Source organism: Gadus macrocephalus, chromosome 2 (assembly GCF_031168955.1).
Source record: "Gadus macrocephalus chromosome 2, ASM3116895v1".
Taxonomy (NCBI): Eukaryota; Metazoa; Chordata; class Actinopteri; order Gadiformes; family Gadidae; genus Gadus; species Gadus macrocephalus.
Window position 1 is genome coordinate 15,480,313 of NC_082383.1, and position 15,164 is coordinate 15,495,476.

At 46.2% G+C, this 15,164-nt stretch overlaps 1 long non-coding RNA gene across 4 annotated transcripts; it reads right to left on the minus strand.

The window, feature by feature from the left end:
* Positions 1-670: 670 nt before the first annotated feature.
* On the minus strand, positions 671-2,623 carry LOC132473211 (uncharacterized). 4 transcript variants are annotated; one of them, XR_009529280.1, is made up of 4 exons: positions 2,539-2,623; positions 1,809-1,866; positions 1,366-1,538; positions 671-1,114 (listed from the first exon to the last, which is right to left on the minus strand). It is a non-coding gene; the product is annotated as an uncharacterized LOC132473211 (long non-coding RNA). The 4 variants fall into 4 exon arrangements; XR_009529279.1 differs by lacking the exon at positions 2,539-2,623 and having other exon boundaries at positions 1,366-1,409; positions 1,488-1,538; positions 1,809-2,528; XR_009529281.1 differs by lacking the exon at positions 2,539-2,623 and having other exon boundaries at positions 1,488-1,538; positions 1,809-2,528.
* Between the last annotated feature and the right edge of the window lie 12,541 nt (positions 2,624-15,164).

Consider the following 15,164-nt stretch of genomic DNA (forward strand, 5'->3'; position numbering starts at 1 on the left):
TGTTTTCAATAAAGACAAAATACAGTAATTGCTCTGTAACAATTAACCTTACAACATACATCGTAGGCACAAATGTATGTTATACATCGTATAGCATTTGTCACAAAAACAAAAAAGAAAGGAGTAATAAAATACCAGCATTTCTGGGCAGATACATTTACTACAGTAGTATGTACATTTACAAATGGAAGGGAATGCAAAATAAGACATCCCAAATAAAACAAAAAAGGAGTAATAAAATAACATTATGCTAGGCAGACATCTTTGATGACAAACCTGCCATATGCAACGTTCCTCAGTACCAGGGGTGCGCTTGGCCAATTCTTCTTTTTTGAGAAGCCTTTGAGGCGTAGCGCAAGGCCACTGCCACAGCCTGCATTGTTGTAAATCTTTCTAACCGTTATGTATATGAGATTGTCTTTATTAAGCTTAATGTCCCCTGCCAAACGGTCATTTATATATATGGAAGGATGGAGAGGCTTGATTAGTTCTCGGAATGTGTTTGAAACCCTGTTGAACACGCCAAGCATCGCCATGTCCAGTCTCAGCGTCTCTTGTACAATTTGCTGAAGGACTTCGGGTGGTAAGAATGGCCTGTCCTCTGTTGTGCCAGATTGGAGCGTGTGGCTGAGATGGGGAGATGGAGAGGGTGAGCTCTCTCTAGCAGGGCTAGAGAGAGCGAGAGAGCCGAAAAAGAGTGAAGGAGAGCGAGAGAGAGGGAGAGAAACAGGGATTATAATCAACCTTCAATTCAATCACACAAGCCCAGACCAACACTACCCACACCATTAAACAAAAAGGCAGTCACTGATCGATCAAAAGTCTGAGAAAGAGCAAGAGAGAATATACGTAAATAGAAAAGTATGGACATAGTATGTAATACCTTTCACTGCTTAGTGATTGGAAGGTGTGACTGAGATGGGGAGATGGAGAGGGTGAGAAGGAGCCAGCTAGTTCTGCAGGGCTAGAGACAGAGAGACAAGTGTATTGGCTACGATCTTCGTGAGCACCAAAAATAAGTAAATAGCAACATGGACACAGTATATAAACCTTTCAAGCATAAAGGTCTCCAACAGCTGTCCAACCACCACCTCCTGATAGAGAGCATGTCCCCCTGAAAAGTAAAGTTATGCTTTAAATGACTTCATAGCCTGATACAAATCCATGTTACAGTACTGTTTAGCAGTGTACTATGGCAGTGTAAATTATTGTGAAGATGTAGCCATCTCCTCCCGTAAGTGCAGTACCTGAAGACAAAGTAATGTGTAGGACCTATGTTAATTGTAGCCTCCAGTAAGGATGACTAAATTATTAAAAGCCTTATATTTCATGCTACACATCTGATTGAGATTTGAAAGAACTCACCTCACTGAAATCATATTGCTTTTGAGGGTAGAATACATTGCGTACTGAAATTAACATACAAATGAGTTAGTTGTTTTACAAACTAGTCATCAGTCATCATTTCTGAAAATAATGCATCTCACCATCAGCATAAACACCCCACAGCTGTTGCTCTGATACTGGTGAGGTGCGTCCTGTGGTGGTAAAAGGGGAATGTGATTTGTCAATGATTCTTATTAGTATATAATGCTTACAAACTATAAAGTGATATCCACCCTCATTTTGTAGCTACATACAAAAAGTGCACAATGCACTTTCAACAAGCATTTATCAGCAACCAGGGCCCATCAGCGTCACATAGGAACACTTCATTAAATCATAATAAACAATCTAGAGGCCTGCCTGTCTACCAGTGAATGCTACTCTACGAGATGCAATAATCGTGCGCCAGCCACACGTTTTACCTCGTCAGCCAAGTAAAGTCCCTTCCATGGTCCATTGGACAAAGCATGTGCCAGGGTACTGAAAAGGTTTGGAAGACGTGTAAGTTGCAATTCATATGCATCATCATCAACACGCATTCAGTACACACTACGCTTCGGTTTCACCCAAGGGTGAATTAAAAGTACATGTTTTCCTAAACGTTGGTCATCAACGAGGTAATAAAGTAGTAACTAAGGGCACATCTGTCATCTGTTTTTCAGAGTGCTAACGATCTTTATTCATTCGTTGCGCCGCGACCGAACTGACAGAATTCTCTGATATGCCATGCATGTAAACATACTAGTTAGATTAGACGTACTAGTACGTTTACATGCACAGTTTAATCCGATGCGTGTGTCACCACAACGAAGCAGAGTGGCCGCGATTTCATGCCTCTTACCATGCCAGCTGACACCTTAACATCCAACTTAACAATGTACTTTGGTAATGTTAACCTCACAGTAAAATAATCGGCAAAGCCTTCGCTGCAAACTTTACCCTCGACCTACAAACCGTCTTAAACGTTGCTGATTTCTGAATAGTATGCAACGTTTATGGACGATAGCATAGCATTCGCTGCTACCGAACCATGCTTGTCACGAGTATTTATATCGGATTCGAATTCGGATACAACGATACCACAGCTAAATCAGTGATTTAAATGAGAATACTTCACAGCCAATGTTGTCAAATAAACAATATCATACTGACTGACATAATCTCTCATCATAACCCTTTCGTTTTTCTGGAAAGTTACTACGAGGCAAAACCGCCAAAAAAGGAAGGGTAGCATACCTTGCGAAACTCACTCACCTCTTCTTGATTGATTGAAACGCTACAGGAACGCCTGATGGGCGTTTTTTTGTCATGACGGGAACGCCCGATGGGCGTTTTTGTGTCATGACGGGAACGCCCAAGCCTGCAGCTGGACCCTTCTCAACCCAGTCGCCAAAAGCATACGTTGGCAGTGTACGTTTTCGTGAACACTGGATTACGTCGCATTTCAACATAAAATAGCGTGTTAGCACCATGGTTAGCACACACACACACACACACACACACACACACACACACACACACACACACTTCGCTGCTAAAACAACAACTTGGGCTGCTGCTAGGAGATTTTGGGTGGATTTTGAACGGTATGTGGGCAGGACGTTTTTTGCGGGCAGGACGTTTTTTGCAGGCAGGACCTGGCAACCCTGCGCTGTTGCCCGAGGTGCAGAAATGCTCCGAAACAGATCTGGATCCACCATGGCCAAAATAATTGTCATGAATAGCATGAATAGATTCATGCATTATCATTCAACTTGAACATGTGTTTTTACAGTATAGAGTGGTGAAGGGATGACGTATGTTGGCCAACCCGGAAGTGAGCGTCGACCTGGGTTTCCCTTGACAAAAAGCCAACGGGTTTTTCCATTGGATTTTGGATTATAGCAGAAAAATTAGCATCTTTGAAGCACCTCCACAAAAACTGAAAATAAATAAATAAAAATAACTGCTCCAAAGAACGAAATGTAAACCAATGCATTCTGAATGGGAGTGTTTCTCAGATTTTTCCATGCTACACAGAACGAAATGTAAACCCATGCAAATAAAGACTTCATGGTCATAATAATTTAAATATCATTATTCTCCTCAGTTTGTAGGGTGGTATTCTATTTTTTTCAACGGGGCTGCATCCAGTCACTTGACCGTCATGGTTGCTATGGTGGTTGCTATCGACCAGCCCCTCTAATCTAGCCTGGCTCCGCCCGCCTAAGTACTTCCGCTCAATTTGAATTTCCCTTCAGTACTAGGTCTGGACCTGCTGTATGTAATTTGGTTTTCTGGTGCCGCCACAGCGGCCGCCAATCAGCGAACAGAGGGCGTGTCTGAGAACAATGACCATAAAGTCGTACGCCAGTTTGAGTTGTTGTTGTAGGTCGGTAGTTGATTTACAATGTGCAATTTTTCCCTGATAAATTAAATTCGACGAACAAAACCTGCAGCTGTCGTTGACGGACATTTTCGTGCAGACGCGCAAGGCGTTTGGTTTGTGTACAACCTGCGCGTGATTCCCGGCGCATGACATACGGCACAACCAAACGTTAGCGATTGGTTATGGCAGATCCAGAGTGGCACTGGGCAGATCCAATCATTTTAAACTTCAACAGACACCCGCCTTCAAGTGAGTTGACGTTTGTCAATTGATTAGGTCCAGACTCTCTGTACAAATGAAATGAAATTAAGTGAAGTACGAGAGTCTGGTAGAACCAGGCTACGTCTAATCCTTACATGGCTCGAAAAACCACGCGGCAAAGGAGCTGCCGTCCATTGTGTTGTTTTTGTCGTAAACTAGGGTCCGATGGTTAAAAAATAGACAGATATTCCAAGGTATCCTTAAAAGGCAGCTTGGATGTTTTTATTTTCTGCAGTTTAGACTTCTTCTATAACCTATTTTTGAAAGCAAAACACCAAGCTCAATGATTTAACGAGGCAGGGTTATTTGAAACAATTTATTAAATATATATTTGTGAGAGGTCATTCCTTCTCCTGAGTTTTCTTCCTATTTATGTCTAGTGTACAACCCTACTGTCCACAAGCATCACCCCCCCCCCTCCCCATATGGATTTGGAGAATTGTTGCCACGTCCCAGTGGTGGAGGTATCATATATATGAAAGAGGGCATTCAATTATACTACAATGATCAATTAGGAGGCCGAAGCCCTAAAGGAAGTGATCGACAACATTTAAGTAAGCTGTACTTTGAGGTCTCTTATATATCAAAGGGGGTCTCAAAGGACGCATACGCTTCAACCTGTGGCTCAAGCCCTACAGGAAATGACTCAGCAAGTGCTCCATCTCGTTGCACCTGCACCCAGCGGCTCGCTTGCAAGATTTTGGCCTGAAGTTCTTCCCAGACCTACACCGTAGCCATCCAACCTGCATATCTGAGAATCAGGCCTCTCTTTAATAATGACAAAAAGTTATGAGAGAAATACACATTAACTTTAGTCTCATAAGCGGCGTGGTGCCGGCTCCTTTTGACCTTTTGACCCCTGACTTCTGGGAGAATAGCTGCATCAATTCATTAGTCAATCAGAAGCATGTAAATATCTTCCCAGTGGCATAAGAGGGCGAACAAGGTGTCCTTTAACATCTACGCTTCCAGGCGATTGCAACGGTGCCACACATGAGCATGTTCGAACATGTTTAATGGTAGTAATTAGCTGTCGAAATTGGAGGCCTTAATCAATAATGAGCAGCTATTGATTTGCTTCCCGATAGAAATTTGTGACAAATTACATGTTATTTAGCATCTACACGTTGAGCTGAGTCCAATGACACCGAGCATGACACTCTAGCAAATGGTAACATGTATTTTACATGGTACACCTAGGTCTAGGACATGATCTCGGTGTAGCAAGAGGGCGAGCTTGATCTCATTGGACTCTCATTTGTAATTTGTCAAAAATCTCCATCGGTAAGCAAATCTATAGCTGGTCATTATTGATAAAGGCCTCCAAAATCGACAGCTAATTACTACCCCGAAACATATTCAAATATGATCATGTGTGGCACTGTTGCAATCGCCTCGAAACGTAGATGTCAAAGGACACCTTGTTTGCTCCGTTACGCCCCCGGGAAGATATTTTCATACTTCTAATGGATTGATTCATATTTTAAGGTTCTCGGAGTGAGACTTTAAGATGCTGCAGCAGAAGTGTTGAGACGAAAGATGATATCAAGACATTTATAGAATATTCCCATTCACATTATGATTCTTCGTCATAACATCCGACCAAACATCCTTTACATTCAAAGAGCGAAGATTATGAAAGTCCAGGCCCCCCCTTCCTGAACTCGGGGTCCGACTGGGCCAAGTTTCGGGCAGGAAGGACCCCCCCTTCCTGCCCTCGGGGTCCGACCGGGCCAAGTTTCGGTGCGGGGGTCCCAGTTAGGCCCTAGAATAAGGTATTCAAATTTCAGGGCGGTAGGACCTTCCTATCTCAAAAACTGTTTTTCCACCACATTCTGAACCATTAGGTCTTGCAGGCAACACTTCTGAGGGGCTTTGTCCAAATGACAGTCCATTTGGGAAAACTTTTTTTCTCTAAGGGCTAGACTGTTGTTGACCGGGGAGGGGGGGGGAGACACGTTTGTTGAGGGGGACGACGACGACACGTTTGTTGGGGGGGGGGGGGGGGGGGGGAGACACGTTTGTAGGGGGGGGGGCACGCTCGACAACGAGAGTTGGTTTTTATTGAACGCTCGACAACGAGAGTTGGTTTTTATTGAACGAGACTTCAACATGGAACAGCTGCACGAAACGATGGTCACGTCACTCTCGGTGACGGTGTCGACAACAATGAACACACGAACAATGTTAATAGAACAACACACAACCACATAACATCCCGAACCCATTAACCCCACTTAATCCTAACAACAAAACAAGTTAACAAAAGCCCCATTTGTCAACTGACAACCCCAATTCCCAGAATCCCCCGCGGCTCCGGAACACGGCGTAGCTTATATTAATCTTTATTATCTGAATGGGAAATGCAATATTTTAGGACAGATAAACCATTAAACGCGTTTCTAATGACATTTCTAGCGAGAAATGTACATTTTCCTTACATAATCTTCAGTCAGTGAATGTGTATGATCTTTATTAATCTTTATTATCTGAATGGGAAATGCAATATTTTAGGACAGATTCACCGTTAAACGTGTTTCTAATAACATTTCTAGCGAGAAATATACTTTTTACTTGCATAATCTTCAGTCAGTGATTGTGTCTGATCTTTAGTTTTATAGTTATTAGGATTTGATCGGCTCGCTCGCATGTTTCAACAACGTCAGGTTGTTAGGAATAGGGACGCTGCTTTCGCTAAACTAGCAGCTCACGTGCTTCCTGCGTTTGTGTTATTAAACTGTTACTTTATGTAACTTTTAGATTCAGATTCAGATTCAGAAAACTTTATTGTCTGTCGTAACAGAAAATCATCTTTGACGTGGCTCGACATACAAACGATTTAATGATGATTTAATGATATCATCTTGTTAGAAACACGTATATCTGAGAGCCAACCCAGTCGCCAAAAGCATACGTTGACAGTGTAAGTTTCGTGAACACTGGATTACGTCGCATTTCAACATAAAATAGCGTGTTATACACACACACGCACACATACACAAGCACACACACGCACACGCACGCACAGACACACACAGACACACACACACACACACGCACACGGTGCATTTCGCTGCTAAAACAACGACAAAATTCCCTCAAATATTATTACTAAAGAACCGTTTTCCAAAGAACGAAATGTAAACCAATGCATTCTGAATGGGAGTGTTTCTCCGATTTTTCCATGCTACACGGAACGAAATGTAAACCCATGCAAATAAAGACTTCATGGCCATAATAATTTAAATATCATTAATCTGAGTGTGTTGGGTGGTATTCTATTTTTTTCAACGGGGCTGCATCCAGTCACTTGACCGTCATGGTTGCTATGGTGGTTGCTATCGACCGCCCCCTCTAATCCTTACATGGCTCTAAAAACCACGCGGCAAAGGAGCTGCCGTAAATTGTGTTGTTTTTGTCGTAAACTGGAGTCCGACGGTTAAAAAATAGACAGATATTCCGAGGTATCCTTAAAAGGCAGCTTGGATGTTTTTATTTTCTGCAGTTTAGACTTCTTCTATAACCTATTTTTGAAAGCAAAACACCAAGTTCATTGATTTAACGAGGCAGGGTTATTTGAAACAATTTATTCATTAAATATTTGTGAGAGGTCATTCCTTCTCCTGAGTTTGCTTCCTATTTATGTCTAGTGTACACCCCTACTGTCCAAAAGCATCCCCCCCCCCCCCTCCCCATATGGATTTGCAGAGTTGTTGCCACGTCCCAGTGGTGGAAGTATCATATAATATGAAAGAGGGCATTCAATTATACTACAATGATCAATTAGGAGGCCGAAGCCCTAAAGGAAGTGATGCAATAGGTGACTGAGGCGAGAACATTTAAGTAAACTGTACCTTGGCGTCTCATATATCAAAGGGGGTTTCAAAGGACGCATATACGCTTCAACCTGTGGCTCCAGCCCTACAGGAAATGACTCAGCAAGTGCTCCATCTCGTTGCACCTGCACCCAGCGGCTCGCTTGCAAGATTTTGGCCTGAAGTTCTTCCCAGACCTATACCCTAACAGTCCAACATGCATATCTGAGAATCAGGCCTCTCTTCAATAATGACAAAATGTTATGAGAGAAATACAGATTCACTTTTTGTTATCTCATAAGCGGCGTGGTGCCGGCTCCTTTTGACCTTTTGACCCCAGACTTCAAAGACGTGGCCACAGGCCAGCTGTGTCTACACACATTAAGCCACAAATGTACACCTCCATCCCGCAAAAAATGGGGCCTAGAAACTAACCTCTGTCTTATGTACAGTGACTGTACTATTGGAGGTCACGCCCCTTTTCCGGCCTTTTCGAGATAGCTAGGGATGCTAAAATGTTTACACACATTTCCCGGGGCCCCGAGAACGACATATCCAAGATTTGTAGTTCTAGCCCATAGAGAAAAAAAGTTTTCCCAAATGGACTGTCATTTGGACAAAGCCCCTTCAGAAGTGTTGCCTGCGAGACCTAATGGTTCAGAATGTGGTGGAAAAACAGTTTTTGAGATAGGAAGGTCCTACCGCCCTGAAATTTGAATACCATATTCTAGGGCCTAACTGGGACCCCCGCACCGAAACTTGGCCCGGTCGGACCCCGAGTGCAGGAAGGGGGGGCCTGGACTTTCATAATCTTCGCTCGGTGAATGTAAAGGATGTTTGGTCGGATGTTATGACGAAGAATCATAATGTGAATGGGAATATTCTATTAATGTCTTCATATCATCTTTCGTCTCAACACTTCTGCTGCAGCCGCTTAAAGTCTCACTCCGAGAACCTTAAAATATGAATCAATCCATTAGAAGTATGAAAATATCTTCCCGGTCGTGCAACAGGGCGAACAAGGTGTCCTTTGACATCTACGTTTCGAGACGATTGCAACAGTGCCACACATGCCACACATCATATTTGAATATGTTTCGGGGTAGTAATTAGCTGTCGATTTTGGAGGCCTTTATCAATAATGACCAGCTATAGATTTGCTTCCCGATGGAGATTTTTGACAAATTACATGTTAATTAGCATATACACGGTAAGCTGAGTCCAATGAGATCAAGTTCGCCCTCTTGCTACACCGAGATCATGTCCTAGACCTAGGTGTACCATGTAAAATACATGTTACCATTAGCTAGAGTGTCATGCTTGGTGTCATTGGACTCAGCTCAACGTGTAGATGCTAAATAACATGTCATTTGTCACAAATTTTTATCGGGAAGCAAATCAATAGCTGCTCATTATTGATTAAGGCCTCCAATTTCGACAGCTAATTACTACCATTAAACATGTTCGAATATGCTCATGTGTGGCACTGTTGCAATCGCCTGGAAGCGTAGATGTTGAAGGACACCTTGTTCGTCCTCCTATGCCACCGGGAAGATATTTACATGCTTCTGATTGACTAATGAATTGATTCAGCTATTCCCCCAGAAGTCTGGGGTCAAAAGGTCAAAAGGAGACGGCACCAGCCCCGTTGAAAAAAATAGAATACCACCCAACACACTCAGGAGATTAATGATATTTAAATTATTATGACCATGAAGTCTTTATTTGCATGGGTTTACATTTCGTTCTGTGTAGCATGGAAAAATCGGAGAAACACTCCCATTCAGAATGCATTGGTTTACATTTCGTTCTTTGGAAAACGGTTCTTTAGTAATAATATTTGAGGGAATATTTTTTTGTTGTTGTTTTAGCAGCGAAATGCACCGTGTGCGTGTGTGTGTGTCTGTGTGTGTGTGTGTGTCTGTGCGTGCGTGCGTGTGCTTGTGTGTGTGTGTGTGTGCGTGCGTGTGTATAACACGCTATTTTATGTTGAAATGCGACGTAATCCAATGTTCACGAAACGTACACTGTCAACGTATGCTTTTGGCGACTGGGTTGGCTCTCAGATATACGTGTTTCTAACAAGATGATATCATTAAAAGTTACATAAAGTAACAGTTTAATAACACAAACGCAGGAAGCACGTGAGCTGCTAGTTTAGCGAAAGCAGCGTCCCTATTCCTAACAACCTGACGTCGTTGAAACATGCGAGCGAGCCGATCAAATCCTAATAACTATAAAACTAAAGATCAGACACAATCACTGACTGAAGATTATGCAAGTAAAAAGTATGTTTCTCGCTAGAAATGTTATTAGAAACACGTTTAACGGTGAATCGGTCCTAAAATATTGCATTTCCCATTCAGATAATAAAGATTAATAAAGATCATACACATTCACTGACTGAAGATTATGTAAGGAAAATGTACATTTCTCGCTAGAAATGTCATTAGAAACACATTTAATGGTGTATCTGTCCTAAAATACTGCATTTCCCATTCAGATAATAACGATTAATATGGCTACGTAACAATTTCACCAAATGCTAGGAGAACGTATCGCTGTTGGTGCTATTCCCCCATTCATTTCGAATGGAGAAGGACGCGTGTTCAGGGTGACGCTTTGGTCAGGCAAAGCGTGACCCTGAACACGCCTTGCGATGTGGACAGACGTATCTATTTTACGCCTTGGCGTGATACCGGGTATGTAATTGTTACATCTATACTGTTAACTGTTACTTTCAGGATTAAACCTATGAACTTAACAGCGAATTAAATCAATCACTCCGAGACCGTTTCAACCATGTGTGTCTTCTTTACTTGTTAACTCTTCAACTGACTCATAGTCTTCCGGTGCGTCACATCAACACATTCCTGAGTGCAACAAATAATACGTTCCCACATTGCTGCATGGTAATTCAGTACATGACAGTAATGTAAGTATAATAAAGTGTATGGGCGTTGTCCTTATACCGGGTTGTATCCTTATATCCTTATAGCCTACTCATCAAATGAATTGAATAGATTTAGCAAAAAATTTGAGTCATTTTTTCCAACCGTTGATTTGAGTTCTGATCTTAAATCATTTACACCTGAATAAAATGGCTAAAACCCTAAATGCACAGAGCAAAAACATATATGTGGCATACATACCTCCCGCGACCTGTAGAGGCGCTCGTTTATGATACGCTCCAGTGGGTCGTAATCCGTGGCAGTACAAACGACCTATACGGTCGTAAAATTTTGCGGACTTGTTGACACTTGTGAGTCGTCATTCTCACACATGAATGCCATTAAAACTCACAATCGCATATCCCTCACTGACCAGCATTGCAACAGTGCTTGCGCATTGCCCTGACAACATATACACCTGACTTCACTGCGCTTGCCAAGTCAAAAAAAATCAATTTTTCACATTAGATGGCAAATGTTGGCAAACTACATGCAAGGTAACAGGCATGAAATGAGGAATGAGGATTTCAAGCAAGAAATGAGGATTGATTTTTGAACAGTGTACTGAAGGAAGTACCGGAGCCTATAAAGGACTGTATAATTACCAAAGGGATGTAATCTGACTCATGTAATCTATAACCAAATAATATCTAAACCTGGGTACATATTTAGCTAAGAGTGAGAGGAGACCAAAGCTACGTTTAACAATTTAATACAGACAATAAACTACCCTAGATATACACATTAAACACATTGACATATAAACACTTCAATACACACTCACACTACCTCCCCAATGCTGTACCCTCCCTTTAACCCAATCACACAGCACACACACACGCAGACAGTCCGACCTGAGGTCCCTCGGTGGGCCTGACGAATGTCCTCGTGCTCGTAGTGCGGCGCCGCTGGGTCGTTGGTGCACTTGGAGTGGGGGAGGGGAGAGGGGGTGAGTTGAAACTGCCGGATACAAAGGGGGGCGTTGGAGAGGGGGGACACCTCCCTTGTAGTTGGGGTGAAGATCGGCGGTGCTGCCTGGTAGGGGGCTTGAACCCGCCTCACGAACCTCGTCTGGATCGAGGGAGACCAGCCTCTTTCTGGGTCCCTCTGGCGACTAGGCCGCGAGCACGTGCTCCTGGATAGCTTAGCTCTTCGCTTAGCTCTCGCTAGCTCTTCTCCACGAGAAACGCTAGCGGGCGAACGGACGGCAAACGCACCTCTGTCTGCCGATACACCGTGCTGCCGACAGCACGAAACACCACGAATATTCTAATTCGCTATATTTTGGCTTTACGTCCGCACCGTGCGGTTTCTAACTGCTGGTTACAATACAACGAAACCCTTCCCTCGTGGCCGACTACGCGAGACTGATAATTGACCGCGCGAGTGACCGTATCACCCGTGGACTAAATCACTCCGCGCAGATAGGTCTCATTACGAACAACACAACATGCCCGAACTGACATAATAAAAAGGGCAAACAAAGAAATGAGTAATACAATACCCCATTAACATAAAATCAATTAGTACACAACAGATAAAATGCACATTTAATCCCTGAACTATAATTGCCCTTATATGCAATTAAAGGGACGACAATATTTGCAAACCTTCAGAACAAACAGTATGATGCAATTAACATGTTATTCACCCCATATTATGCTCTTAATGTTTTTCTTGATGTGGTATTATTGTTGAATGCAGTTTGAAATGTTTTGCCTTGATAAAGTGCCATGCACTGTTATGTTGTTATAGTTCTATTCTGTACCATACTATGCACTTTGGTTTTATTGTTGTTGGTGGATATACATTTGATGTTGCCTGTAAATCAAATGAGTTCAATCTTAAATATCTGTGATATGGCTGAACTAGACTGATTGTTAAGGTGTCTGATTTATGTTCAAAATTGACAAAAGTGAGTACAGTAGTAGTCCATGCGTGGATTTATGGGGCAGTCTATTTTATTTTTTTAGAAGGAAAAAAGTGTGAGTTGGATTCAGTTACCATTTAGCTGCATTTCTATTTTCAGCCAGTGGAGAAGGGGGACAGTTTGATTTTTCTGAGAATTATTTCCCTCTTTACTTGTAACACTTGTGGCATTCCCCCGGTGCCACGCCCCCTGTTCGGGAGAGTCGAGGCCGGGATATACCGCCGGTGGCCAACAGCCGGCGACAAATCCCAACCTCCCGAGAGCCGCAATCGGGGAAACGAGGAGCACCTGGGCAGGAGGCACCCAGGTGTTAAAAGGAGGCCACCAAACGACAGATCGAGAGGAGTCGAGTGGAAGAGAGGACAACGCAGACGACCGAGAGCGTAGAGTGAGCCGCACGGCGGACACGTGGACGACGACTCGAACAACCCCCCCCAACTTCGATGAACAGCGTGCGCTTGTGTGGATATAAGAAACCGAGTGCAATAAACCGCCGTTTGAGGCTTTGGACCCTCACACCCTGCCTGGTCCTTACTTTGAGCCCTTCTACCTAACCGAGTTACCACATATGGTGGAGAATGCAGGCAACTCGGTCCACGTACGGCTCCCGGTAAGGACCCCTCCCCGCGTTTTGGCAGTGGCTCTTCGTTTTTTGATTTTTTTTGTTTTTTTCCGGTGCGGTTCCTCCGTTCGCGGAGGTGAATACCCGCGGACGTAGATGCAGAACCCCGGGACAGCCGCAGGACCAGCCGGCCCGAGAGAGTCGGACCCCAGCCTGGCCCTGCTGACGGAGGCGGTGCTCTGCCTGACCCAGCAGGCCACCCGCGACCCGCCGACCACCGCCCCGACGAGTCGGCTCACAAAGCTAGGACCCGACGACGATGTCGAGGCCTTCCTAGAAACATTTGAGCAGGTGGCAACCCGGGAGAGGTGGCCAGAGGCCCAGTGGGCCTATATAGTGGCCCCGTTTTTAACCGCCCAGCAGGCGAGTCAGGACCTCAACCCCGGGGACGCGGGCCGGTATACCGCACTCAAGGCGGCCATCTTGGCCTACTATGGACATAGCCTTGCTGCGAAGGCCCTCAATTTCCACGAGTGGACGTTCGACGTCCGAGGACCCGTGCGGACCCAGGTGGCCCACCAATGTCGGCTAGCCCGGAGGTGGCTGGTAGACGGAGTGGGACCCAGCCCCGTGGATCGGGTCGTGGTGGACAACACCGTGCGACAGCTGCCCCCCGACGCCCGGAGGGTGCTGGCCCACCACCACCCTGAGACCGTGGACGACCTCGTGCGCCAGCTGGAGAACTGGCAGGTGGCCCAGCGGCTGGCGGCGGGCCCGAGACCCAACCCCCGGGCCACCCGGAGAGAGACTCCGACACCGCCGTCGAGGACCCGGCCGTCCACCCCGCCCCGAGAACGAGGGGAACCCGAGACCCGGCGCTGCTACCACTGCGGACAACGGGGACACCTGGTCCGGGACTGTCCCGACCGACAGGACGTCCCCATGCCCTCCGCATGCACCGCCCCGAGAGACCGCCCCACCTGTATGCTGGCGACCTGCTGGACACAGGGCGACAAGGACTCCCCCACCGTCCCCATCAAGGTGATGCAACAGGACACCCATGCCCTGCTGGACACGGGGAGTGCCGTGACCCTGGTGAGGGCCGACCTGGCCGGGGGCAGACCGGGAACCCCGATGCAGGTCTCCTGCGTACACGGCGACACCCGGACGTACGAAACCTGCCACGTGGTAGTACGCACACCACAGGGGGTCTTCGTCGCCCGGGCCGGGATAGTACCGACCCTTCCGGTGCCGTTCCTGATCGGCCGGGACTGCCCCATCTTCACCCGCTTTTGGAGCCCCATGAGGGGGAACCGAGGGGGACGGGAGCTGCACCGTCCGGCCGGCCGAAGCGGACGCCCGGCCCAGCGAGGGGCAAGGCGCCCGCCGACGCGAGAGTCCGGGTCGGAGTCCGGACCCGCCCCGACGACCGCCGCCGATCACGGACCAGCACTGGGAGCAACCCGCAAACCGACCGCCCCGCGGACCGAGACGGACGACGAGCCGGGTTCCGGAGGAGAGGGACCGTCGGCGCCGGGAAGCCCGCCCCGATCTACCGGGGGCCAGGTACGCCCGGGACCGGGAGACGGAGCAGGGCCCAGCTCCGACACCGTTACCGCCTCCGAGAGGGGGAACACCCCCGAGGAGCCCGAGAGCTCCCCCCTAACTGAGCTGTCGGACTTCGCCCAGGCCGGGGGGGAGAACTCGGCCCGACCGGGACAGTTCGCTACGGCCCAGCATCAGGACGATGCCCTGCGGCACGCGTGGGGACATGTGGTCGCCCACGACGGTCAGGTGAGGGACTCAGTGAGCCACCTGACCCACCCCCACTTCTGCACTCAGCGGGGGTTGCTGTACAGGGTCGACGTACGCGAGGGGGAGGTAGTACAAC